Source organism: Heloderma suspectum, chromosome 2, assembly GCF_057233095.1.
Source record: "Heloderma suspectum isolate Gila_16-S chromosome 2, 16-S_ref, whole genome shotgun sequence".
NCBI lineage: Eukaryota > Metazoa > Chordata > Lepidosauria > Squamata > Helodermatidae > Heloderma > Heloderma suspectum.
The window spans coordinates 158,369,216-158,395,466 of NC_139459.1; the positions used below are offsets into that span (position 1 = coordinate 158,369,216).

The 26,251-nt window shown below is 44.3% G+C and overlaps 1 protein-coding gene across 1 annotated transcript in view; it reads right to left on the minus strand.

Moving 5' to 3' along the window:
* STXBP5L (syntaxin binding protein 5L) overlaps positions 1–26,251 on the minus strand; it is a 285,752-nt gene that overhangs the window by 220,113 nt on the left and 39,388 nt on the right. The gene's annotated exons all lie outside the window — the stretch shown is intronic.

The window sequence follows — 26,251 nt, forward strand, 5'->3', positions numbered from 1 at the left end:
CTCTACACCAGCCTAAAATCCTGCATTTAAAATGGGGCTTTCTACTTTCATTTTAAATGCAGGATCATGACGACTCCCTTTTTCATGTGCTTCCTTTCCCTTGACCCCCTTCCCCTTCCTTCTCCCTGCATCCGAGTCTTCCATTATCTTTCATTGATCTCGCTCTTCTTACCACTTTAACTCTTTTCATGGAGGAAACTGAAGCGGAGCACAATGGGGTAATTTGATAGCTCATTATCTGCAATCTATTTAAAATTGGAACAAAGGGCATTTAGTGCAGGAGACACCTTGAATGATCACAGCATCATGTAAAGAGCCTGCAAACTTCCATGAAGGAGCAATCTCAATCACAGGATAAAAGCTCAGTGTGAAGGAGCCCCTTGTTGGAAAATGGCAGATTAAAAAGTATATTTGAACTCTGCATCTGCACAGAGCCTCATTCTGGAACTTGCTAGCATTTGGGTAGGCAGCCTCCCCCACCCTGAATGTGCACACTTAAGGTGGGGTGGTTCCTGCCTTCCTGTTCAGTTTTTTTTTGACTGCTGCAGCAGCGCTATGGATTTTCTTCTTGCTCTTGTTCTCAGAGCTTAAGCTAGGCTAAAACACAGCCACTCTCTTATGCCCTTTTGTTTCATTCTTTTTCTTTTACTATTTATTTGTTCTATCCTTCAGTTTTGTGCAGTTTTTCTCTCAGTATTGCATGTCTCAGGGCACTTCCCTTGCCACATCAGAAGTTCTGAAGGAGGCTCTCTTTTACAAGTGTATCACTTGTGGGAATAAACTTCCTCCCAGTGATGTACACAGGCTGTGTTTGCAATTTAGTATTTAGAAGAAAGTCAGTCACCACAATGAATCCTGCCAAACACTGTCAGTGGTTTTCCAAACAAGCACACCATAATCAATCATCATGGCTCAGAGCACTTTTATGGGAACAAACTCGGCTTGTGGTACAAGCAGAGTCCTCCATGGTTGCTCACACAGGGTTTTTTGGGCCCTTGGACAACCGCGTATCAGTGGGCCCTGTTTGGCACTGCCCATTACTCCTCTCACCATATTTTCGCTTTGGCTCCTCTTCACTGGTCCACCCCTCCTTCTCTAATCACATCCTGTCCCTCTGGCCTACCCTTTAAACTAAAACAAGCCTTATAAAGTATAAATTGAAGCGATATGCTGTATGTACTAGACAGACACTTTACTTCAAAAGCATCTGAAGATGGGCACTTCAAAAGCTGGTCCAGATTTTGAACAAGTGTAAATGTGTATTGCTCCACTGATTATGCTGTCTTTGTGTTGATAGTGTTTGCATTGGGATAGCTTGAAGCATATAATCATTGAAGCTGAAATTCCAAAAATACACATATTGCAAGCCCCACATTGAACACAACGGGATTTACTTTTGAATAAGCATGCATCTGATTGCACTGCACAGTATATAAGAGATGACAACTTGAATTTTAGGTGCTGTAACAAGGGAATCGTGTGCTTCCTGTAACCAGCCTCAGTCGACAGACTGGCCACAGCATTCTGGCCTAGCTGAAGTTCCTGAACAGTTTTCAAAGGCAGCCCCATGTAGAGCATGTTACAGTAGTCCAAACAGGATGTAACTAAGCATGTGTGACGGTGTCCAGTTCAGACTCTAGGAGTGGGTGCAGTTGGTTCACTAGCATCAAACTCTAAAACTCTCTCTCCCAGCAGTTTCATGTATATGTTAAATAGAATGGGGGGGCGGGGCAGGGCGGGGGTGAGATAGAACCCTGGGCTACAGCATCAAACAGGAATCCCTCAGTACCACCTTCTGAGATTACCCCTCCAAGAAGGACTGGAGCAACAGTGTAACAGTGCCTCCCAACCCCGTCTCAGACAGATGGCCCAGAAGGATACCATGGCTGATGGTATCAAAAGCTGCCAAAAGGTCCAGCAGAACTAACAGGGACACACTCCCCCTGTCCAGTTCCTGGAGTAAATCATCCACCAAAGTGACCAAAGTAGTCTCTGTCCTCTAGTCATGCCTGAAGCCAGATAGAAATTGATCTAGGTAATCCATCTCATCCAGAAATCCCTGGAGCTGAGAAGCCAACACAGGCTCCAGCACCTTGCCCAAGAATGGAATATTGGAGACCGGCTGGAAATTATCCAACACAGTGGGGTTTAGGGAGGGTTTTTTGTTTTTTTTTTAAACAAAGGTCTTACTACTGCCTCCTTTAGGCAAGATGGAATCACACCCTGCTGTAAAGAGGTATTCACCACTGCCCATACCCACTCAGCCAGTCTCCCCACGCCACCCTGGCTGCTTTTATAAGCCAGGAAGGGCAAGGGTCAAGCACACAAGTGGTAGGCCTCACAATTTGAAAAGTTTCCACCACAACTGGACAAGAAAGAGCCAAAGTTACATCCATTGGATCTGTATCAACTATGGCATCCAAGTCAGTACAGATATGATCGATTTTATCTGCAGAATGTCATGCAAACAGGTCACAGCACTGGGCAGGGTCACAGCCCAAAGTGGGCAGGGCCACAGTCCAAAGTGGGCAGGGTCACCCCCACTGTTGGTATGCGCCCTCCACACACACACGCACAGACATACACATAACACTCATATGCACAAATATGGGACTCTGTCAGTGCTTTGAGGGGCTACTCCTGAATTGTGTGCTGGCTTCACTGACTCCCCCCACCCCCTTCCCCAACTGTGAAAGGCAAGGGAGGAGCAAAGCAGATTCAGCTGGCACCTCTAAGAACCACTTCTTGGGGCTGAGTCACACACTGGCTTCACTTGCTGCTTGCCATCCCAGTCTTCAAGTGATGTGCTCTGTTTATCAAGATTTCTGCCATTTGTATTCTGGCTTGGCTCACTGCCTTAAATTATCTCCTCTGCATAACATTCACTTCATTTGTGTTCTGTAACATACCAACTGCGGTCTATATTCTAAGGTTGTTGTAAAACACACTGTCTTGATTTTAGCCTCTCCCACCTTGGGCTAATATGGGAGATTAGAACCAAAAGTCTACAGTGTAGGCACAGTACGCTTTTTGAACTACTGGACAAACTATAAGGATTATATAAACTATAAATAGGGATCATATGGAGATAATAAAAATAGCCTACCTTTCAGGGTGGATGTAAATATTGCTGAGATTATATATATGAAGTGTTTCAACACTTCAAAGGACAGTACATATGCTAACTATTACAGTGCCACAGTGAGATGGTTCACATAATTCAATTAATTTTTTTTTTTAATAAGGAATTTTAGGATAAAAATCCTTTGCTTTAACGGTAAGGCACTTACAGATTCACTGGAGCTTGGAACTGTTAGTACCTTAACTCTTCTCTTAAACCAAGAGTATTTTGTTCCTAGATATTAATTTACCTCGGGCATGATCCAGCCAAAGTTTGACATCAAATTGATTTTAATGAGAGTTAAGTATATGCTTAGATCTCTCCAATTCAGACTGAGGCATAAAAGAGCTTAACTTTGGCTGGATTATACCCTTCTGGTTTGTCTTTAAAAACAGTGTGGGAAGAGAACTATGACTTGGATTCCATTGTTTGAACACAGTCTGATATGGACGGGGCTGGGGCACCATGTAGTCATGTTATGGATACCTTTCGGCTTGTGCAACTTGAAGACGTAGACAAACTGCTTGGAGGACTGAGGCCCTTTACTTGCCCTTTAGATCCTTGCCCATCCTGGCTTGTGAAATCTGCCAGAGCTGGGATGGATGTCTGGACCACCAAGGTGGTAAATGCCTCCATGAGGGACGGTGAGGTCCTTGCAGCTTTGAAAGAAGCTATGATGAGGCCCTTGTTGAAGGAACCAAATTTAGATCCTATGGTTTCAGATAACAACCGCCAAAGGTTCTGGAGCATGTGAGCCTCACAACTCCAAGCCGTTTTGGATGAAACTGATTACTTAGATCCATTCCAATCAGGTTTCAGGCCTGATTATGGGATGGAAACAGTCTTGGTCACCCCAGTTGATGACTTAAGCTGGGGAATGGATGGTGGGGGAGTGCAACCCTGTTGGTTCTTCTAGACATCTCAGCGACTTTTGATACCATCAACCATGATATCCTTTTGGATAGTTTATCTGGATTGGGTTTGGGAAGCACTGTTTTAAAGTGGTCCCAGTCCTTTCTGGAGGAGCTCTCTCAGAAGGTGGTGCTGGGGGACTTCTGTTCCACCCCATGGCCATTAGCCTGTGGGGTGCTGCAAGGTTCTATCTTACTTTTTAATATATACATGAAACTGCTGGGGGAAGTCATCAGGAGATAAATGTAATCAGTATGTGGATGATACTTAGCTTTACCTCTCGCTTCCATCTGCACATCCTAGGCAGGCTGTAGAACTCTTGAACCAGTGTCTGGAGGCTGTATTGGGATGGGTGAAGGTGAACAAGCTGAAACTTAATCCAGACAAGACAGACTGTGGGTTGGGAAACCAACTACTTCAGATGGAGGTTTACAACGAGTCTTAGATGGGGTTACACTCCCCCTAAAAGACCAAGTATGCAGTTTCGGAGTCCTCCTGGACTCTGAGCTAACGGGGGAAGCCCAGGTGGCTGCAGCGTCCAGGAGTGCTTTTTACCAGCTCAGAATGGTACACCAGCTTTGGCCCTATCTGGCTCGCCTTGTCTCAGTTATCCACATACTAGTGACATCCAGGCTGGACTACTGTAATGCACTACACTTAGGGCTGCCTTTGAAGACCATTCAGAAACTCCAGGTCATGCACAATGTGGCTGCTCGAGTATTGGTGGGGATGAGATGATTTGATCACATAATGTCTATACTGTGCCAGCTGCACTGGTTACTGGTGTGTTTCCAAGCCCAATTTAAAGCGCTGGCTTTGATCTTTAAAGCCTTAAACTGTTTGGGACCAAGTTACTTGAAGGACCACCTTCACCCATATCAGCCTGCCCACACTTTAAAATCAAGAAAGAGAGGCCCTTCTCATTTGCCAATCCATGGGAGCAGTTAGGTGTGTGACCACACATGAGATGGCTTTCTCTGCAGTAGCCCCACACCTCCGGAACAAGTTGCAATTAGAGGTCCGCCATGCTTGGTCATTGCAGGCTTTTACCTTAAAAACATATTACTTTACCATGGCCTTCTCTTGATATGACTGCTGTTGTTGCTGTTACGGCTGTTGTTGCTGCTGGTTGTATTGTTGGCTTTTATTGTTGTTTTTGATGTTTTTATTGCTTTTAATATTTTAACTGTTTTTATGTATTTCATTGCTGTAAGCCGCCTTGGGAAAGTGGCCAAGAAATACATTAGAGCAATATGACAATGGAACCAATTACCTAGGGAGGTGGTGGGCTCTCCCACGCTGGAGGCATTCAAGATGAAGCTGGACAGCCATCTGTGAGGGATGCTTTGACTTGGATTCCTGCACTGAGCAGGGGGTTGGACTCGATGGCCTTGTAGGCCCCTTCCAACCCTACTATGATTCTATGAAATATTTTAAATAATAAAAAAGTAACATAATCTGTGGGAATAATGCTTTTATATTTGAGGTATGTTTTATTTCTTATGCTCATTTCAAAATTGATATATGATATAATCTATATAAATACATACAGAAAAAACAATAAAAAAGGAAATGCACAGAGAAAACAATACAAAAAGGTAACAGGAATATAAATATTACAAACTGATATAGGAAACACTCCACTGCAGGTCTCTCTACCACCACACCTTGCTGTGTCTATTATACATTCATTAATATTTCTTCTTAGTCATAATGACATAATATAGAAAAACCTATATTAGTCAAATATCAAAATACATACTCTATTACTTTTTGCCAGAACTTACAAAGTTGTGCATAATTACTGGGTTTTATAAAATAAAGTTAATTTAGGGTGCAATCCTGTGGCCACTAGAAAGCGTCTAGATGGTCATAGGATTTGTTGGTTCATGGGAAATGAGTCTGGAGCTGGTGCTCTGAGTTCAGTTCCCAGAAACCTGACTCCCCGTCCCCTTCCCAGAGGTGCACATCATCCCCGGCTCATGCAGCGCAGAATGGGAGAAAAGGGGGTGCTCCTTGGGGGCGGGGAGGGAACCACAGAAGCACCAGTATGATGCTTCCTATGCACTGTCCAGCCTCAGGGTGGCTAGAGCGCGGAGAAGATCCCCTCCATGCTCCACCTGCCCTGCATTGGATAGCTGGTCACCTGCGAGTTTGATGGTGGCTGACTATCCCCATAGGACTGAGCCCTTAGCTAATAATAGTATATTACATATCTTTTTCAAACCACGTATTTTTAAAAGTCTCAATAGATTTCCATTGTCTTTCAAAATAAATTCTAGCTGCAATTATTAAATGTGTAATAGGTATTTGAAGCTTAGAGGGATTAATTTTGAACATAATTCAATAGATCTAAGTTTAATTGTAATTTTTATATTTCAGTTATAGCATTTATAAACATATCCTAATATTTTTTACTTTATTGTTTGTTCTCTTTATTGTTTTTCTTCCATTTTACTAATTTTCCGTGGTGAAGATATTATTGATAGGCTGCTTTATTATGTAAAGTTTTTCTCTTTAAGGAAATGGAGAAAGAAATACTTGTAAAGAGGACTCCCACAATGAAAACACTTACCTATGACTCCTCTCAATTCTCTTAAAGTGCAATCCTATTCATATTTATTGAGAAGTAAGCCCTACTTATCATGGATCACTGCCTTGTTGTGGCGAAGGGGCTTGCGTAACTCAGTGAAGCCATAAGCTATGCCGTGCAGGGCCACCCAAGACGGACAGGTCATGGCAGAGAGTTCTGACAAAATGTGGTCCACTGGAGAAGGAAATGGCAACCCACTCCAGTATTCTTGCCAAGAAAACCCCATGGAACGTATCACAAGGCTAAAAGAGATGACGCCGGAAGATGAGCCCCTCAGGTCGGAAGGTGTCCAATATGCTACTGGGGAAGAGCAGAGGGTATTTCCAAGTAGCGCCAGAAAGAGTGAAGCGGCTGGCCCAAAGCCGAAAGGACACTCAGCTGTGGATGTGTCTGGTGGTGAAAAGAAAATCCGATGCTGTAAAGAACAATATTGTTTAGGAACCTGGAATGTCAGATCAATGAATCAAGGTAAACTGGAGGTGGTCAAACATGAGATGGCAAGATTGAACATCGACATCTTGGGAATCAGCGAACTCAAATGGACAGGCATGGGCGAATTTAATTCAGGTGACCATCATATCTACTATTGTGGGCAAGAATCCCTTAGAAGAAATGGAGTAGCACTCATAGTCAACAAAAGGGTGGGAAAAGCAGTACTGGGGTACAATCTTAAAAATGATAGAATGATCTCAGTACGAATCCAAGGCAAACCATTCAACATCACAGTAATTCAAGTCTATGCCCCAACCACTGAGGCCGAAGAAGCTGAGGTTGATCAGTTCTATGAAGACCTACAACACCTTCTAGAACTAACACCAAAAAAAGATGTCCTCTTTATCATAGGGGATTGGAATGCTAAAGTAGGAAGTCAAGAAATCACCGGGATAACAGGCAGGCATGGCCTTGGTGTACAAAATGAAGCAGGACAAAAGCTAATAGAGTTTTGCCAAGAGAACATGCTGATCATAGCAAACACTCTTTTCCAACAGCACAAGAGGCGACTCTACACATGGACGTCACCAGATGGTCAATATCGAAATCAGATTGATTATGTCCTTTGCAGCCAAAGATGGAGAAGCTCCATACAGTCAGTAAAAACAAGACCTGGAGCTGACTGTGGCTCAGATCATGAGCTGCTTCTTGCAAAATTTCGGCTTAAATTGAAGAACGTCGGGAAAACCACTAAACCATTCAGGTATGACCTAAATCATATCCCTTATGAATATACAGTGGAGGTGAGGAATAGATTTCAGGGATTAGACCTGATAGACAGAGTGCCTGAGGAACTATGGATGGAGGTCCGTAACATTGTTCAGGAGGCAGCAACGAAATCCGTCCCAAAGAAAAAGAAATGCAAGAAAGCCAAGTGGCTGTCTGATGAGGCTTTACAAGTAGCTCACGAAAGAAGGGAAGCGAAAAGCAAGGGAGAAAGGGGAAGATATACCCAACTGAATGCAGATTTCCAGAGGATAGCAAGGAGAGACAAGAAGGCCTTCTTAAATGAACACTGCAAAGAAATCGAGGAAAACAACAGAATGGGAAAGACTAGAGATCTCTTCAAGAAAATTGGAGATCTCAAGGGAACGTTTTGTGCAAAGACGGGCATGATAAGGGACAAAGAAGGCAGGGACCTAACAGAAGCAGATGAGATTAAGAAGAGGTGGCAAGAATACACAGAAGAACTATACAGGAAAGATCTGAATGTCCCTGATAGCCATGATAGTGCGGTCACTGAACTTGAGCCGGACATCCTAGAGAGTGAAGTCAAGTGGGCCTTAGGAAGCATTACTAACAACAAAGCTAGCGGAGATGACAGTCTTCCAGCCGAGTTATTTAAAATCCTAAAAGATGATGCTGTTAAAGTGCTGCATTCAATATGCCAACAAATCTGGAACACTCAACAGTGGCCACAAGACTGGAAAAGGTCAGTTTACATTCCAATTCCAAAGAAGGGCAACGCCAAAGAGTGTTCAAACTACCGCACCATTGCGCTCATTTCACATGCCAGCAAGGTGATGCTCAAAATCCTACAGGCTAGGCTTCAGCAGTATGCGAACCGAGAACTACCGGAAGTACAAGCTGGGTTTAGAAGAGGCAGAGGAACTAGAGATCAAATCGCCAACATTCGCTGCATCATGGAGAAAGCAAGAGAATTCCAGAAAAACGTCTATTTCTGCTTCATTGACTACGCTAAAGCCTTTGAGTGTGTGGATCACAACAAACTGTGGCAAATTCTTAAAGTGATGGGAGTACCAGACCACCTTACCTGTCTCCTGAGAAACCTGTACGAGGGTCAAGAAGCAACAGTCAGAACCAGACATGGAACAACCGATTGGTTCAAAATTGGGAAAGGAGTACGACAAGGCTGCATATTGTCACCCTGCTTATTTAACTTATATGCAGAGTACATCATGAGAAATGCCGGGTTGGATGAATCACAGGTCGGAATTAAGATTGCCGGGAGAATTATCAACAACCTCCGATATGCAGACGATACCACCCTAATGGCAGAAAGCGAAGAGGATCCAAAGAGCCTCTTGTTGAGGGTGAAAGTGGAGAGTGCAAAAGCTGGTTTGAAACTCAACATTATAAAAACTAACATCATGGCATCTGGCCCCATCACTTCCTGGCATATAGAAGGGGAAGAAATGGAAGCAGTGACAGATTTTACTTTCTTGGGCTCCAAGATCACCGCAGATGGTGACTGTAGCCATGAAATTAAAAGACGCTTGCTCCTTGGGAGGAAAGCTATGGCAAACCTAGACAGCATAGTAAGAAGCAGAGACATCACCTTGCCGACAAAGGTCCGTATAATCAAAGCTATGGTTTTCCCAGTAGTAATGTATGGCTGTGAGAGCTGGACTATAAGGAAGGCTGAGCGCCGAAGAATTGATGCTTTCCAACTGTGGTGCTGGAGAAGACTCTTACGAGTCCCCTGGACTGCAAGGAGGTCAAATCAGTCAATCCTAAAGGAAATCAACCCTGACTGCTCATTGGAAGGACAGATAGTGAAGCTGAAGCTCCAATATTTTGGCCACCTAATGCGAAGAGAAAACTCCCTGGAAAAGACCCTGATGCTGAGAAAGACTGAAGGCAAAAGGAGAAGGGGACGGCAGAGGATGAGATGGCTAGATAGCATCACGGATGCAATGAATATGAACTTGAGCACGCTCCGGGAGAGAACGCAGGACAGGAAGGCCTGGCGTGCTATGGTCCATGGGGTCACGAAGAGTCGGACACGACTGAACGACTGAACAACAACAACAACAACAAAGCCCTACTGTGTTAAACAGGACTTACTCTCAGGTAAGTATGTATAGGATTACAGCATTTATTTATTTATTTATTTATTTATTTATTTATTTATTTATTTATATTTATATACTGCCTCATTTACTACAAAGCCATCAAGGTGGTGGTTTGGACCCAGAGAAAAGCCCATGGAAAGGGACTGGCAGGACGTGACTTTCCTGCTCCCTCCTCGCCCTGGTAGCCCCCCTCCCCTCCCCCCACTCCAAAGGATCAGGGAACCCTACTAAATGGGATGGACTATGTTGTGGGGCAGCCGAAGGGGAAACAGGATCCTCAAAGAACAGGCAGAGGCACCTTCCTGTTCATTCAATTTCTGGGATCCTCTTTTCCTCTCAGCCGCCATGTTACAGTCCTTCCATTCAGCAGAGTCCCCTAAGCCTTGGGACTTTGGGGGGAGCTGTGGGAACTGCCAGGAGAGAAGGGGTTGGGAAGTCACCACCTGCCTGCCCCCTTCCATAAGCTTACATAGGTTCTTTGGATCGAACCTTTAGTTAGAAAAAAGGAAAGGAAAGGTTCCTCCTGTGCAAGCACCGAGTCACTGCTGACTCCTAGAGGGACACCGCTTTCGCTGGCGTTTTCATGGCAGACTATAGTGGGGTGGTTTGCCATTGCCTTCTCCAGTCGTGACTACCTTTCCCCCAGCAAGCTGGGTACTCATTTTACTGACCTCAGAAGGATGGAGGGCTGAGTCGACCTGAGCCAGCTACCTGGGACCCAGCTTCCACTGGGATCGAACTCAGGTCGTGGGGAGAGTTTCGGTTGCAATACTGCTGCCTACCACTCTGTGCCACACGAAGATCTTTTAGTTAGAAAAACAGAGCTGAAAAATTTACTTCTTAAATTTAACTTTCTTTCTTTTTTAGTTAGAAAAACAGAGCTGAAAAAAAAGTTAAATTTAAGAAGTAAATACATTCAAGTATACTGATATAATCTGCTCAAGCGGCAAGTTCACTGTGGACATAACTCATCTCTTTTTGAACTAACATAAACACTTCCCAAATAAAGGGCAGTATCCAATGGTGTCAATTCTGCAAACCCAGAAAACACTAGCAGAGCTCAGCTGAATCTTTCTGTTACACAAGCAGTTGCACAATGGATTGCACAAGAATTATGCGCAACGGGTTGCACAACCATGAAGTACAACTGCTCATGCAACCACACTTGAACAAATGCAACTTTAGTTAGATTCTTCTCTTGCTCATAGTTCATATTGCTCATAGTTCAGAACTTAGTTTCCACTAGCACAATGTCATTTGCACTAATGGGATGACACAGCTGGATGCTACCCAAATTGAACTCAGGAGCAACCAGTTCTTTCTGTTCCCAGCAGAAGCCAGTAGTGTAGAATGGTGTAGAATGCTGATTGGAGGTCCTTGTGACAATTGCAAATATACTTGTTCCCCCATGCCCAGAGCAATGTTCCAGATTTTAAAAATAAGTTTAATTTGTGCTGTTGCCTAGCACTAGTTCAGTGCTGTGTGCCTCAAAAACAAGCATTTTTTTTTTTTTTTAGAAAGCCAAAAATCTGCCCAAACCAAGGAGGAAAGGACCAAAAATAACTGTGTAGTCAAGAGTCAGGTACATGGGTCACTAGAGAACTGAAGACAGGGGAAGCCAAGCCTAGGCCACAGCAGAACACCGCCCCCACCCACACACACAATGGCTCCTATAACTGGTATATATGTAATCACCTGCAGTTTAAAATCATATCAGGAAATAGTTATTTAAAAACTGTGAAAAACTTCCACTACACAAGAACTTTATTTGGAATAAAGGGAAAGCAAGAGGTAGGATACTTATTCTATAGGATGAAAATGTCCCCAGTATAAAAAATATATTACTATGGAAATTGTATTAACAGGTTCATGGACTGGATAAAAAATATAAAAATACGAAGAGTCACATAAAACAATTTTACACACTTCGTTATTAATTAATAGAAACCTAAGACCTCAAGAGCAGCAGGGAGCCAGCTTAATTAGTAACCTTTTGAAAATATGGGGGAAGTTCACGAGAAGATTTAGCCTTGTTAAATTCCTAGCCTTATCAGTGTTTTATGATCCAGATTTTAACCTTAATATAGGGTGCTATGTGCTTTGGAATATGAGATACAGATATTAATATCTTATAATAAATAAAAGAGTTCTATCCTAAGCTGAACTAAATGATAAATGGAATAGAGCTAATCTTCCATGATTAGAATATCTACATGTTAGGTGCTTTTTGTACGTAGATCTGAGAAATAAGAAACAATTTATTCATCTTCAGTGAAGAATACAAAATTGGAATAGTGGCTGCAGTAGCAGCTTTATGTCATGCCCTACCATCTTTCTTTCAGGACCAGGTCAGAACCAGTTGAGACCTCTTGGAGGAGGAGGACTCCAGTATAGGTCCGAGTACCTATGGAACTCAAAGGGTGTCAGTGGAGACCGAATCCCACCCCTAACTGGCACCTTTAATTAAACCTGTCCTTGACTCTTCTACCATCCTTTCCCACAGACCTCTGCCAGACACCTCTCCTTCCCTCAGGTTGTTTCTTAGTATGTTACCTCTTCCTTCAGCCACCCTGCCATTAGTCTCAGTACTCCTTAGCTTCCATATCATTCAGGATTGAGTGGAGAGGATCAACTGCAATTTTTGTTTGGTGTGAGAGTATTTGATTCCATTTCTCAATTATTAAGGCTAATTTGTGATTCACTAGCCAATGGTGACAATTTGTGTTTCTGAGGTGTGTTTCCTTGGTCTTTCAGGCCCAAATCCAGATGGAGAGGATGGAGTGCCTGGGTCCAGGAAAGATGTCCCATGTTGTCCTGGTCCCGTATCGCCTTATGAAGTCTCTCAGCCTTACTGTTTTGTTAGAGGAATCCTCCTGTGAGTTGACCAATACGTTTGTTGCTTACATCAGTAGCTGGCAAGATGGGTTAAACAGGGAGAGAGAGCCCTCTTCTAGCAGTAAGGCTAGATGCTTCATAAGGCAATACAGGAACAGGACAATGTGGAGCACCTTTGCTGACCAAGGAAAAGTGTGGGTTCATGTGGTCTAAGTTGTGAGCAAACACAGTTTGTGACATTGCACAGCATCATCACTGATCACAGGAATGTCAGTTAAGGCATCAGCCTTGGCTTCCCATTTCCTGGCTTTGGGGTCCTTCAGCCAACATAAGATAGCCTTAACTCTGGTCTTAAGCCATCAGGCGTTTTTTTATAATTAAATTTCCCTGATTTTAAAAAGGACATTTATAATTAAAATGTTGGCAATCCTGCCTTATCCCCAATGTATTTGAATCTGTTTTCTGGCAAATTTACTTATATGATAAATGGGATTATAAATAATTAATGGTAATGTAATTTCATTCTGTGGAGAACTTCCACAGATAGAAGAGGCTGTCTTCTGCAGACAGTCACCCTCCACATGTCGAAAGTGATGAGAAAGGTGAGGGAGGGGGTTGACCTAACAAACCCATCACTGTTTCCCTTCTTCCAATGTAGAGCTTACACATGATAAGAATGACTGAATAGGGCTAGATTCTCACAATCATCTTAATGAGCATACATAAGAGTGTGAAGGCATGTTTTCAGTGTAGCATGTGTAGGGTGCAAGGATTGTGTACTGGATGCGAGACAGAATTGTTGCATCTTCTTTACCCACCACATAGAAAGTAAGAGCAAGAATTGGGGCCCTTGCATGAGCGTTCTTATGTTGAGCCTACCTGGGTATCAGCCCCAGATCTTCTGAGGTGTGCCCTGGATCTTTTGAGCAGCCCTAATTGCCATCATCTACCTTAATACAAGTCTGCTTCTTCCCTCTGAGCTCAGTAGCTTTGCAGGAGGCCTTAGGACTCACTCCCTTAGAAGACTAATAGGGAGTATAGTCTGAATGCACCATCCTTTTAAACTAGAGGGGAGACTGCCACCTTTCTTTCCACTCATTATTTTTTCTCTCTTCCTCTACTTTTCTAATCTTATATGCCCACCACTGGGAGCTTGCTTGAAATAACTTTTTGAAGAGGAAGAGGGAAGGGCAGGAAGAGCTGTGTGTGAAATACTGGTATTTCACACAGCATCTGAGTTTACTGCCCCAAACCGGAACCTTTGGCTTCTGCAGAAATTTAAGTTGTTTCAGCACAGCAAAAGATTAAATCAGCCTCCACAAACGGCTTTCTCCCGCTTCACTTTAAGTTCTTCTAAACAGCTGCAGGCCTCAAGATTATTCAAAAAAGGAGGGTTAGGACTATGCGATATCATGATCGAGGAATTGCTGGGCCTTTTAAATAGGTTTTACACTTTTAAAAAGCAAGCAAAACCCCTCAGCCACCTCATATAGTATATTGTGCAATCCTTACAAACCCTCCACAGCCTCCTACATTCCTCCAAAGTGCTACTTCTCTGAAAGGAGACACTTGGCTTGGGGTATTGTCTCTCCCCCCATTCCATTTACAATCACCATTCTTCTTTTTCTCTCCCTTATCCTGGTCTTTCTATCTCTTCTTTATTCCACCCAGAGCATATCTTGGGTAATTCTCAAAGAAAACTCTCTTTGGTAGAAAAGAGAAGTTGTGAACTGTATTTGACATTATACAAACAGACAAAAGGGTTGGTTTTTCTCCTTCTCCTCATCCAAGTCTTCATGAAAACTGGGTTCACATAGTTGCAGGGGAATGAATCTGGGGTTCTTTGTTTGTCAGTTGTCATTAACTAGCAGTAGGAAGGGCTGTAGCTCAGAGGTAGAGCACATGCTTGGAATGCAGAAGGTCCCAGATCCAATCCCCGTTACCTCCAGGCAGGGCTAGGAAAGAATCCTGCCTGAAACTCTGGAGAGATGCCGCCAGTCAGTGTCAACAATACTGGGCTAGATGGGGCAACGTTCTGACTCAGTATAAGGCAGCTGTCTGTGTTCCTATAAACAGAAAGCTTTAATAAAAATAGGAGGAGAGGGGTTGGAAGTGGAGGGGAGATAAATACTGCTCAGTCATACAATCCTATGTGTGCCTACTTAGAAGCAAGCCCTATTATGTTTTATGAGGCTTACCCTCAGGAAAGTGTGCATAGGATTCCAGCACAAGTTACTTTTGTGGGGGGGTTTGCAGCCTGATCTTCTGCATGTTTACTCAGAAATAAGTCCTGAGGTGTGAGCATGGTACTGCAGGTTTAATACACTGTGCACCCAATTCCAGTCTAAGGAAATGACTACACTTTGAAGCCAGTCCTTTGCATGTTTTGTCATTGGTTTTTTTTCATTTTGCATGAACTCTAGCTTCAGTAGTGAGGGAAATGCACTTAGCACATGCTCAGAGTTTCTCCATACTCCATAGCCCTAGTTTTGAAAATAGATCATTGGTTGAATCCTGGTGGAGTCTTTGCACAAATGAAGTTGTGGGGAGGAAGATACAATGAGAGCTTGTGAATAACAAGGAGGAAGTAGAGGACACATCTATTTTTATGAAGACATCTGCTTTTATGCAGAGTTGCTGAAGGATGCTAGAAAGAGGAGGGATGGTTGCATGGAGGGGAATAGAATTGGTAGGGGGAGAATGTAAGCGCTCAGTGGTGAAAGAAAAGCATTCTACATATGCCCAGAGGCACGCTATATTTAAGAACCTAAGAAGAGCCATGCTGCATCAGATCAAGGTCCATCTAGTCCAGCATTCTGTTCACCCGGTGGCAAACCGGCTGCCCATGGGAAATCCACAAGCAGGACGTGAGTGCAAAGGCACTTTCCCACCCATGTTCCCCTGATGCCAACATGGGTGAAACGTAAATAAATTCCCGTAATTCTAAATTTGCATGCACATATGGGATGTGCAGAACTGGGCCACCTTTATGTCTCAAAATAACATATTTTCCTTTAGCTTTGCCAAGAGCTGCAGGAGGAGGGAGGGAGTGTAGTCAATGAGCCCATCTTTTCTAATACTAGGACACATTTTTACCATGGTCTCCCATCATCGTGCTTTCAAGGAGGGCAAGAATGGGACCATGACATGCACCTATCCTTCTGAAAGTTTGCTGATTTCTTACTTAGGGAAACCTCTAGGCTCTCTGTAATTTTCAGAACAATGGTCCACAAGGAACATAGGGAGATAAGTATGTCCTCTTTTGGAGACCCTCAAAGTGCCAAGGCTACCCTTGCTCTAAAACTCCTGGGGCTATCATTCTGCAATTTAGCAGACACAATCTCCTCTAATGGAGCAACGAATCCTGAAATTTTCATCTATTCTATATAATATCTGAAATTTTCATCTAGGCAGAAGAGGGAAATGCTGACATAGGAGAAATGAAGTAGAGGATACTCCTTGGAAAAGGGTGACACTTAGGAGCAGAAGAACTAGAAGCCACTTTACACCAGTGGGGGCAGTGGAACTAGGGAACTGTTTCCAGGTACTTGAGGATGAGACTGGAGGACAGCCTGCAGAGGAAGAATTACAGGGGAACCTGCATGACAACGAGCAAGAGGTTGAAGGTCAGTCAAGCAGAGGTGATGAAACCAAGGCCTACAACAATAAGAAGAGTAGTAGTAGTAGTGGGAGACTCCTTGCTGCATGGGATTGAAACCCAAGTATGTCGCGAAGACCCGTGGATTCGCCAGGTATGCTGTCTCCCGGGAGGACGGATTAGAGATGTGAATGAAGCCTGCACTCATAAAGCAAGCTGACAGGTATCCCTTTCTTCTCATCCATGTGGGAACATATGATACTGCCAAGCGAAGCTACAAAGCTGCAGACTTTGAAGCTTTGAGAAGGAAACTCGTGAACTTTGGGGCCCAGACAGTTTTCTCATCCATCTTTCCAGTAGTCAGAAGAAGGATAGAAAGAAAAATACTCCAGGTAAATGACTGACTATGAAGGTGGTGCTGATGAGAGAGATTTGGATTCTGGGACCACGGACTATACTTCCTGGAAGATGGACTGTTGGCAAGGGACGGGTTGCACCTCACAAAGGATGGGAAGAATGTTTGGCCACAGCATAAAGAACTTTATCAGGAAGGCTTTAAACTGAATCCTGTGGGGAAGGGAGATGTAAAGTTGGGGGTAACAATGGATGAAGGCTCATGCACCGCAACGGAGAGAACAGCTCTAATAGCGCCCAATAATAGTCTTCAGACACATGTAGGAAGAAAGCCAGACTATGAAGCACATGGTCTTCGATATCTATATACTAATGCCCAGAGTATGGGAAACAAACAGAACAAACTTGAACTCTTAATACAGGAGGGAAATTATGACTTGATAGGTGTAACTGAGACTTGCTGGGATGACTCTCATGACTGGAATACAGCAATTGAAGGATATAACTTGTTCAAAAAGAACAGCAGGAACAGAAAGGGAAGTGAGGTTGCATTATATGTGAAAAATACATATCTCTGCACAGAAATACAGGAGGATGAGCTTGGTAGCCTCATCGAGAGCATCTGGGTTAAAATAAATGCAGCAAAGAATAAAAGGAACCTGGTGGTCGGAGTCTACTACCGGCCACCCAATCAAGGAGAAGACAAGGATGAAACTTTTGAAAAGCAAATAGCCAGTGTTTCACGGAACCATGATGTAGTAGTAATGGGGGATTTCAATTTCCCCGATATTTGTTGGGAGACAAATTCTGCAAAACATGGCCCTTCCAGGAAATTCCTGACTTGTGTGGTGGATAACTTCCTCCTACAGACAGTAGAGGAAGGAACTAGAGGATTGGCTATCCTTGACTTAATCCTAACAAACAGAGATGACTTAGTGGAGAAAGTAGCAGTTACAGGAACTCTGGGGGAAAGCAACCATGTTCTACTTGAGTTCTTGGTTCTAAAGGAAGCAAAAGCCAAGTGTAGCCAAACGCGTACCCTGGATCTTAGGAAAGCCAATTTTAATAAACTCAGAACAATGATAAGTCAGGTCCGAAGGCGAGCAACTCTAACAAGAGAAGGAGTCCAAGATGGGTGGGAGTTTTTAAAAAAAGGCTAAAGGCACAATTACAAACAATTCCAACAAGAAAAAAAGGCAGAAGACAACAGACGAAGCCAATGTGTCTTCACAAAAAGCTTAGAGATTACCTAGAAACAAAAAAGTACACATATAGGAAGTGGAGAGAAGGCCAAGCAACAAAGGAAGAGTACAGGCAGGAAGCACAGAATTGCAGGGATAGCGTCAGGAAGGCTAAAGCTGAGAAGGAGTGGAGGTTAGCGAGGGATGCTAAAAGCAACAAAACAGCTTTCTTCAGCTACGTGCATAGTAAAAGACAGAGGAAAGAAATGGTGGTTCAGCTATTAAATAAGGATGGCAAAATGATAACAGATGACAAAGAAAAGGCAGAAGTGCTCAATTCCTACTTGGGCTCAGTCTTCTCCCAAAAGAGGGTCTATGACCCCTCTGGCAAAGGCGAAGTACAGGCTGAAGGGGCAGGATTGCAGCTTGAGATCGACAGGCATATGGTCAAGGAACACCTACTTACTTTGTATGAGTTCAAATCTCCAGGGCCAGATGAACTGCACCCTAGAGTAATCAAGGAACTGGCAGAAGAACTCTCAGAACCACTGTCTATTCTCTTTGAGAAATCATGGCAGACCGGTGAAGTGCCAGATGACTGGAGGGCTAATGTTGTCCCTATCTTCAAAAAGGGTAAAAAGGAGGAACCTGGGAACTACAGACCAGTCAGTCTGACATCAATCCCTGGGAAAATTCTGGAGCAGATCATAAAGCAATCCATCTGGAAGCACCTTGAGAACAATGCAGTGATTACTCGAAGCTAACAAGGATTTGTCAAATACAAATCCTGCCAGACGAACCTGATCTCATTTTTTGATCAAGTAACCTCCCTGGTGGACTGTGGGAATGCTGTGGACACAATATACCTCGACTTCAGCAAAGCTTTCGACAAAGTGCCCCATGATACCCTGAGGAGCAAACTAGCTCAAAGTGGGCTAGATGAAACAACGATCCGGTGGATCCACAGTTGGCTACAGAATCAGACTCAAAGAGGGCTTATCAATGGGACCTTCTCAAATTGGGGAGAGGTACCGCAGGGCTCAGTCCTGGGCCCAGTGCTCTTCAATATTTTTATTAATGACTTGGAGGAAGAGGCGAAGAGAATGCTGATTAAATTTGCAGATGACACAAAATTGGGAGGGATAGCTAATACTGTGAAAGACAGAAACAAAATTCAAAGTGATCTGGATAGACTGGAGCGCTGGGCAGAAAACAACAGAATGACATTTAATAGGGATAAATACCAAGTTCTGCACCGAGGAAAAAGAAACCAAATGCACAGTTACAAGATGGGGGATACGTGGCTCAACAACATTACAAGCAAGAAGGATCTTGGAATTGTGGTAGATCACAAGCTGAATATGAGCCAACAATGTGATGTGGCTGCCAAAAAGGCAAATGCTCTGTTGGGCTGTATTAATAGAAGCATAGCTTCCAAGTCCTGGGAAGTACTAGTTCCCCTCTACTCAGCACTGGTTAGGCCTCATCTGAAGTACTGTGTCCAGTTCGGGGCACCACACTTTAAGAAGGATGCAGACAAGCTCGAGAGGAGGGCAACCAAGGTGATCAGGGGACTGGAAACAAAGCCCTATGAGGAGAGACTGAAAGAACTGGGAATGTTTGGCCTTGAGAAAAAGACTGAGGGGAGATATGATAGTGCTCTTCAAGTACTTGAAAGGTTGTCACAGAGAGGAAGGCCAGCATCTCTTCTCGATCATCCCAGAGTGCAGGACACGGAATAATGGGCTCAAGTTACAGGAAGCCAGATTCCGGCTGAACATCAGGAGAAACTTCCTGACTATTAGAGGATTATGACAATGGAACCAATTACCTAGGGAGGTAGTGGGCTCTCCCACACTGGAGGCATTCAAGATGAGCCTGGACAGCCATCTGTCAGGGATGCTCTGCCTTGGATTCCTGCATCGAGCAGGGGGTTGGACTCGATGGTCTCGTAGGCCCCTTCCAACCCTACTATTCTATGATTCTATGGAATAAAATAGATATCGGCAGTTCCCTTTAAAAGAAAATCAGAATATAAAGGCACATAGCGCAGAAAATCCTGCACCTATTTTTCTGACATTGGGCAGGTGTAATCCCCTCCTAAGGGGCAAAGATGCCTGCAACTATCATCCAGTTCTCATCAAGACAAAAATGTTACAGTGTGTGTTTTTATTTCCTATGGTAGTCAACAGAAAGTATGAAGACTTAGTTTTCCAAACCTAGACCTGCGTTTGGTACTGAGCTGAGGTAGACTCGGTCCAAATTGGTTCAAGCAGTAGCAAGATGTTTTCCAAATTGCTGAATCAGTGTCTGAGTTGAAGGGGGGGTCAGTGCACACTTCTAGTGTATGTATGTATACACGCGTATGTGCATGCAAGTACCCACCCCATATCGATATATTAGAGGTGTGCACTGATACTCCCGTGCCCGCTTCGACTCGGACATATACTGTGGCGAGAAAAGGTTTGTGAATCCCTTAGGATTGCCACATATCTGACATAAAATGTTATTAGACCTTAATCTAACCCCATAGTCCTAGATGAAGAACAACAGATAACCTGATTAAACAAATTACACACAAACATTACACTTTAGATTCAGTACCTGGTAGCACCCCCTTGAGCAGCAATGATTTCAAGTAAGCGTTTCCTGTAACTGTTGGTCAGTCTTTCCCATCGGTTTTGGGGAATTTTGGCCCATTCCTTCTTACAGAACTGTTTCAACTCAGTGACGTTTGAGGGCTTCCTTGCTTGAACAGCTCGCTTCAGGTCCTGCCACAACATTTCAATGGGGTTTAGGTCCGGACTTTGACTAGGCCATTCTAAAACATGCTATTTCTTCTTCTGCAGCCATTATTTTGTAGATCTACTTGTATGTTTAGGATCATTACCTTGCCGCATGACCCACTTTCGCTTCAGCTTCAGCTCATGGACAAATGGCCTGACATTCTCCTCTACAATCTTCTAATACACAGCAGAAGTCATGGTTGCATCAATGATAGCAAACTATCCAGGTCCTGAGACAGCAAAGCAGGCCCAAACCCTCAAATTCCCACCACCACGCTTTACAGTTGGGATGAGGTTCTTCTGTTTGAAGTCGGTGTTTGTTTTTCACCAAACATAACGTTTCTCATTGAGGCCAAAAAGTTCTACCTTTGACTCGTCTGTCCAGAGAACATTATTCCAGAAGTTTGGGGATCATCTATGTGATCTTTAGCAAATTTCAGACAGGCAACAATGTTCTTTTTAGAGAGCAGTGTTTCCTCCTGGCTGTCCTCCAATGAACTCAATACTTGTTCAGTCTTTTTCTGATCATTGAGATATGAACACTCACATTAGTCAAGGCAAGAGTGGCCTGCAGATCCTTGGATGTTACTCTGGGATTCTTTTTGACTTCATGGAAGACGCACCGGTTTGTCCTTAGAGAGATTTCAGTAGGATGACCACTCCTGAGAAGAGTGGCTGTGGTCTTGAGCCTTCTCCATTTGTAGACTATCTGTCTGACAGTGGATTGGTGGAGCCCCAAATCCTTAGAAATTGTTTTGTAACCCTTTCTAAACTGCTGCGCAGCAATAACTACTTTTCTGAGGTCCTCAGAGATGTCTTCTGATCCTGGCATGACACGTTTCCACACAACCGTATGGTGAAGACCAAACTCACAAAGTTTCTGACCCTTTGATAGGGTGGGGCCTCAAAAACTTACCCCTGAAGATCTACCTCACCCCTCTCAAATTATCTGAGGGTAAAACTACATGTTCACCTCTTAAGGAGTTTACCTATTTGGGAGTCTATCTTTTTAAAAAGACATAGCTGGGCTTTTTTCTTCTTTTTTTACTAAAAGGTAAGCTCATGGGACCTCATAAGGATCAAGTACTACCTAATTACTTAAACATCTGATTCTAATTATTCCCTTTAATTGAGCTGATACAACCAGGGGTTCACTTACTTTTGCACATACCTTGACACTTAAGTACTCACTGATCAAGGCCCTAGAGTGGCATGTACATGGCTTTACCACCAAAGCCAGGACCCCAAACTATGTTCCAACTACAGATCAATCTTCCTCATAAATGTAGATATAAAAATCATTAATTGCTACATTGACCAACTGTCTCAATAAATACATATCCATTATTTTACACCCCACTCAGGTGGGATTTGTGCCTGGGAAGCAGGGGGCCAGCCACCTCTGCTTATTCTACATTATGTCTGCAACAGATCAGAGGCATTTTCCAATGCAAATTCTATCACTGGATGCAGGGGAGACCTTTAGTTGGGTCAACTGGAGTGCCCTCATGCACAAACATGACTTCCCTTATCAATTTCTCTTGGATTCAGACATTATATAAAGCACCTAAATCACTTCTCCGTGAAACTAGACAAAGATGCAGTCTTTCCTCACTTCTTTTTAACATTGTACTTGAGCATGTGTAATTTGACGACCTCAGACATCAAAGTGAGAGACACAAACATAAACTCATGCTGTATGTGGATGATGTTACATGTTAGTGTACCTAGGCTCATTACAAAAATAGATGATTTTGGAGGCCTTTATGGTTACAAATTAAACTGGACTAAACCTGGAGCCATGCCAATTAGGCAGTTACTATTCAGCAACTGGCCATTTATCTGGAAGACTGATTGCTTTAAATACCTTGGCATAGGAGCAACAGCAGCAGCCACTCCAGTAGCGAGAGGGGAAGAAGGAAGGCCAGCTGCTCTGGGACTGACAGTGAGTTTTTACCAGCTTGCTTGCCTGGGGAACCAGCTGCAGGAGATCTGGCTGCCCAGAGTTTCTACTTCCTAGAGATGCCTAGCAGTGACTCAGCCATTTTCCAGCAGCCCCAGCCTCACTGAACCATCACTAGGACCCAGAGAGTCACTGCTAGGCACATGGTCAAGGAACACCTCATGACTTTGAATGAGTTCAGCTCTCCAGGGCCAGATGAACTGCATCCTAGAGTAAGAAAGGAACTGGCAGAAGAACTCTCAGAACCGCTGTCTATTCTCTTTGAGAAATCATGGAGGACGGGGGAAGTGCCAGATGACTGGAGGAGGGCTAACGTTGTCCCTATCTTCAAAAAGGGTAAAAAGGAGGAACCTGGGAGCTACAGACCAGTCAGTCTGACATCAATCCCTGGGAAAATTCTGGAGCAGATCATAAAGCAATCAATCTGGAAGCACCTTGACAACAATGCCGTGATTACTCGAAGCCAACATGGATTTGTCAAAAACAAGTCCTGCCAGACAAATCTGATCTCATTTTTTGATCAAATAAACTCCCTTGTTGACCGTGGGAATGCTGTAGACATTATACACCTTTACTTCAGCAAAGCTTTCGACAAAGTGCCCCATGATATCCTGAGGAGCAAACTAGCTTGAAGTGGGCTAGATGAAACAACGATCCGGTGGATCCACATCTGGCTACAGAATCGGACTCAAAGAGTGCTTATCAATGGGACCTTCTCAAACTGGGGAGAGGTAACGAGCAGGGTACCGCAGGGCTCAGTCCGGGGCCCAGTGCTCTTCAACATTTTTATTAATGACTTGGAGGAGGAAGTGCAGGGAATGCTGATCACATTTGCAGATGACACAAAATTGGGCGGGATAGCTAATACCTTGGAAGACAGAAACAAAATTCAAAGTGATCTGGATAGACTGGAGCGCTGGGCAGAAAACAACAGAATGACATTTAATAGGGATAAATGCCAAGTTCTGCACCTAGGAAAAAGAAACCAAATGCACAGTTACAAAATGGGGGATACATGGCTCAACAACACGACAAGCGAGAAAGATCTTGGAATTGTTGTCGATCACAAGCTGAATATGAGCCAATGATGTGATGTGGCTGCAAAAAAGGCAAATGCTCTTTTGGGCTGCATTCATAGAAGCATCACTTCCAAATCCTGGGAAGTACCAGTTCCCCTCTACTCAGCACTGGTTAGACCTCATCTGGAGTACTGTGTCCAGTTCTGGGCACCACACTTTAAGAAGGATGCAGACAAACAGGAGAAGGTTCAGAGGAGGGCAACAAAGATGATCAGAGGACTGGATACAAAGTCCTATGAAGAGAGACTGAAAGAACTGGGCATGTTTAGCCTGGAGAAGAGAAGACTGAGGGGAGATATGATAGCACTCTTCAAGTACTTGAAAGGTTGTCAGAGAGGAAGGCCAGGATCTCTTCTTGATCATCCCAGAGTGCAGGACACGGAATAATGGGCTCAAGTTACAGGAAGCCAGATTCCAGCTGAACATCAGGAAAAACTTCCTGACTGTAAGAGCAATACGACAATGGAACCAATTACCTGGGGAGGTGGTGGGCTCTCCCACACTGGAGGCGTTCAAGACGAGGCTGGACAGCCATCTGTCAGGGATGCTCTGCCTTGGATTCCTGCATTGAGCAGGGGGTTGGACTCGATGGCCTTGTAGGCCCCTTCCAATCCTACTATTCTATGATTCTATGCCCTTGGTGGCGGGCTGTGTGCGGGAGTGGAGTCTGTGGGGGCTTGAAGTACTGCTTGGGACACATAGAACTTGGATTTTAAGGAGGTATTAATGCTAATGGCAGAAAGTGAAGAGGATCCAAAGAGCCTCTTGTTGAGGGTGAAAGTGGAGAGTGCAAAAGCTGGTTTGAAACTCAACATTATAAAAACTAACATCATGGCATCTGGCCCCATCACTTCCTGGCATATAGAAGGGGAAGAAATGGAAGCTGTGACAGATTTTATTTTCTTGGGCTCCAAGATCACCGCAGACGGTGACTGTAGCCATGAAATTAAAAGATGCTTGCTCCTTGGGAGGAAAGCTATGGCAAACCTAGACAGCATAGTAAGAAGCAGAGACATCACCTTGCTGACAAAGGTCCTTACAATCAAAGCTATGGTTTCCCCAGTAGTAATGTATGGCTGTGAGAGCTAGGGATGTACGAAAATCACTTACCTTTCGGGGATTACGCTGATGGCAGGGGAGGCGTTCCGCCCTTCCCCCGGAATTCTTGCCGGGGGGGGAGGCGCTCCATTTCTCCCCCCCCCCCCCGGAATCCTGGCCGGCTGGCTGTGCTCCGCAGCGATTCTGCAGAGCCGCCGGCCGGCTCCACCATCAGCCGGACATCCGGCCTCTGGCTAGCAGCGACGCAAACAGCGGCGGTTTGCATCCCTGTAGTCAGCCGTGATAGGCTACGTAAATGTTTACATAGCCTATCACGGCTGATTTAAACAAAAAACGCGCGTACACAAATGGCGGCGGCCATTTGCGTTCCTTATTTTGGCACGTCTTAGTCTACGTAAACATTTACGTAGACTAAGACGGCGAAAACAAGGGGAACACAAATAGCGTAGCGCCTACGCTATTTGCGTTCCCCTTATTTTCGCCGTCTTAGTCTATGTAAATGTTTACGTAGACTAAGACGTGCCAAAATAAGGAACGCAAATGGCGGCGGCCATGGCCGCCGCCATTTGCGTACGCGTGTGTTTTTGTTGTTTTTTTAAGTCAGCCGTGACAGGCTACGTAAATCTTTACATAGCCTATCATGTTTTTTTGTTTTTTTTAAACTGGAAGTGGTGGTGGCAGCAGCCGGTCGGAAGACTGGCTGCCGCAGCCACCGAACCGCCGCTGGAGCTGCCGCCGGAGCCACCGCCGTGAAGATCTGCCCAAGCTAAGTCCTGTCCTGGGGGGGGCGCGGGCCGTTCCACCACCGATTTCGGGGGGCCGAATGCACTGGCATTCGGCCTCCCCGAGATCCGTGGCGGAACTTTCGTACATCCCTAGTGAGAGCTGGACTATAAGGAAGGCTGAGCGCCGAAGAATTGATGCTTTCCAACTGTGGTGCTGGAGAAGACCCTTACGAGTCCCCTGGACTGCAAGGAGGTCAAATCAGTCCATCCTAAAGGAAGTCAATCCTGACTGCTCATTGGAAGGACAGATACTGAAACTGAAGCTCAAATATTTTGGCCACCTAATGCGAAGAGAAAACTCCCTGGAAAAGACCCTGATGCTGGGAAAGATTGAAGGCAAAAGGAGAAGGGGACAGCAGAGGATGAGATGGCTAGATAGCATCACCAATGCAATGAATATGAACTTGAGCACACTCCTAGAGAGAGCGGAGGACAGGAAGGCCTGGCCTGCTATGATCCATGGGGTCACAAAGAGTGCACATACCTTGACACTTAAGTACTCACTGATCAAGGCCCTGGAGTGGCATGTACATGGCTTTACCACCAAAGCCAGGACCCCAAACTATGTTCCAACTACAGATCAATCTTCCTCATAAATGTAGATATAAAAATCATTAATTGCTACATTGCTACAGTCGTTAAGTTAACACGACTTAACGACTGAACAACAACAACAA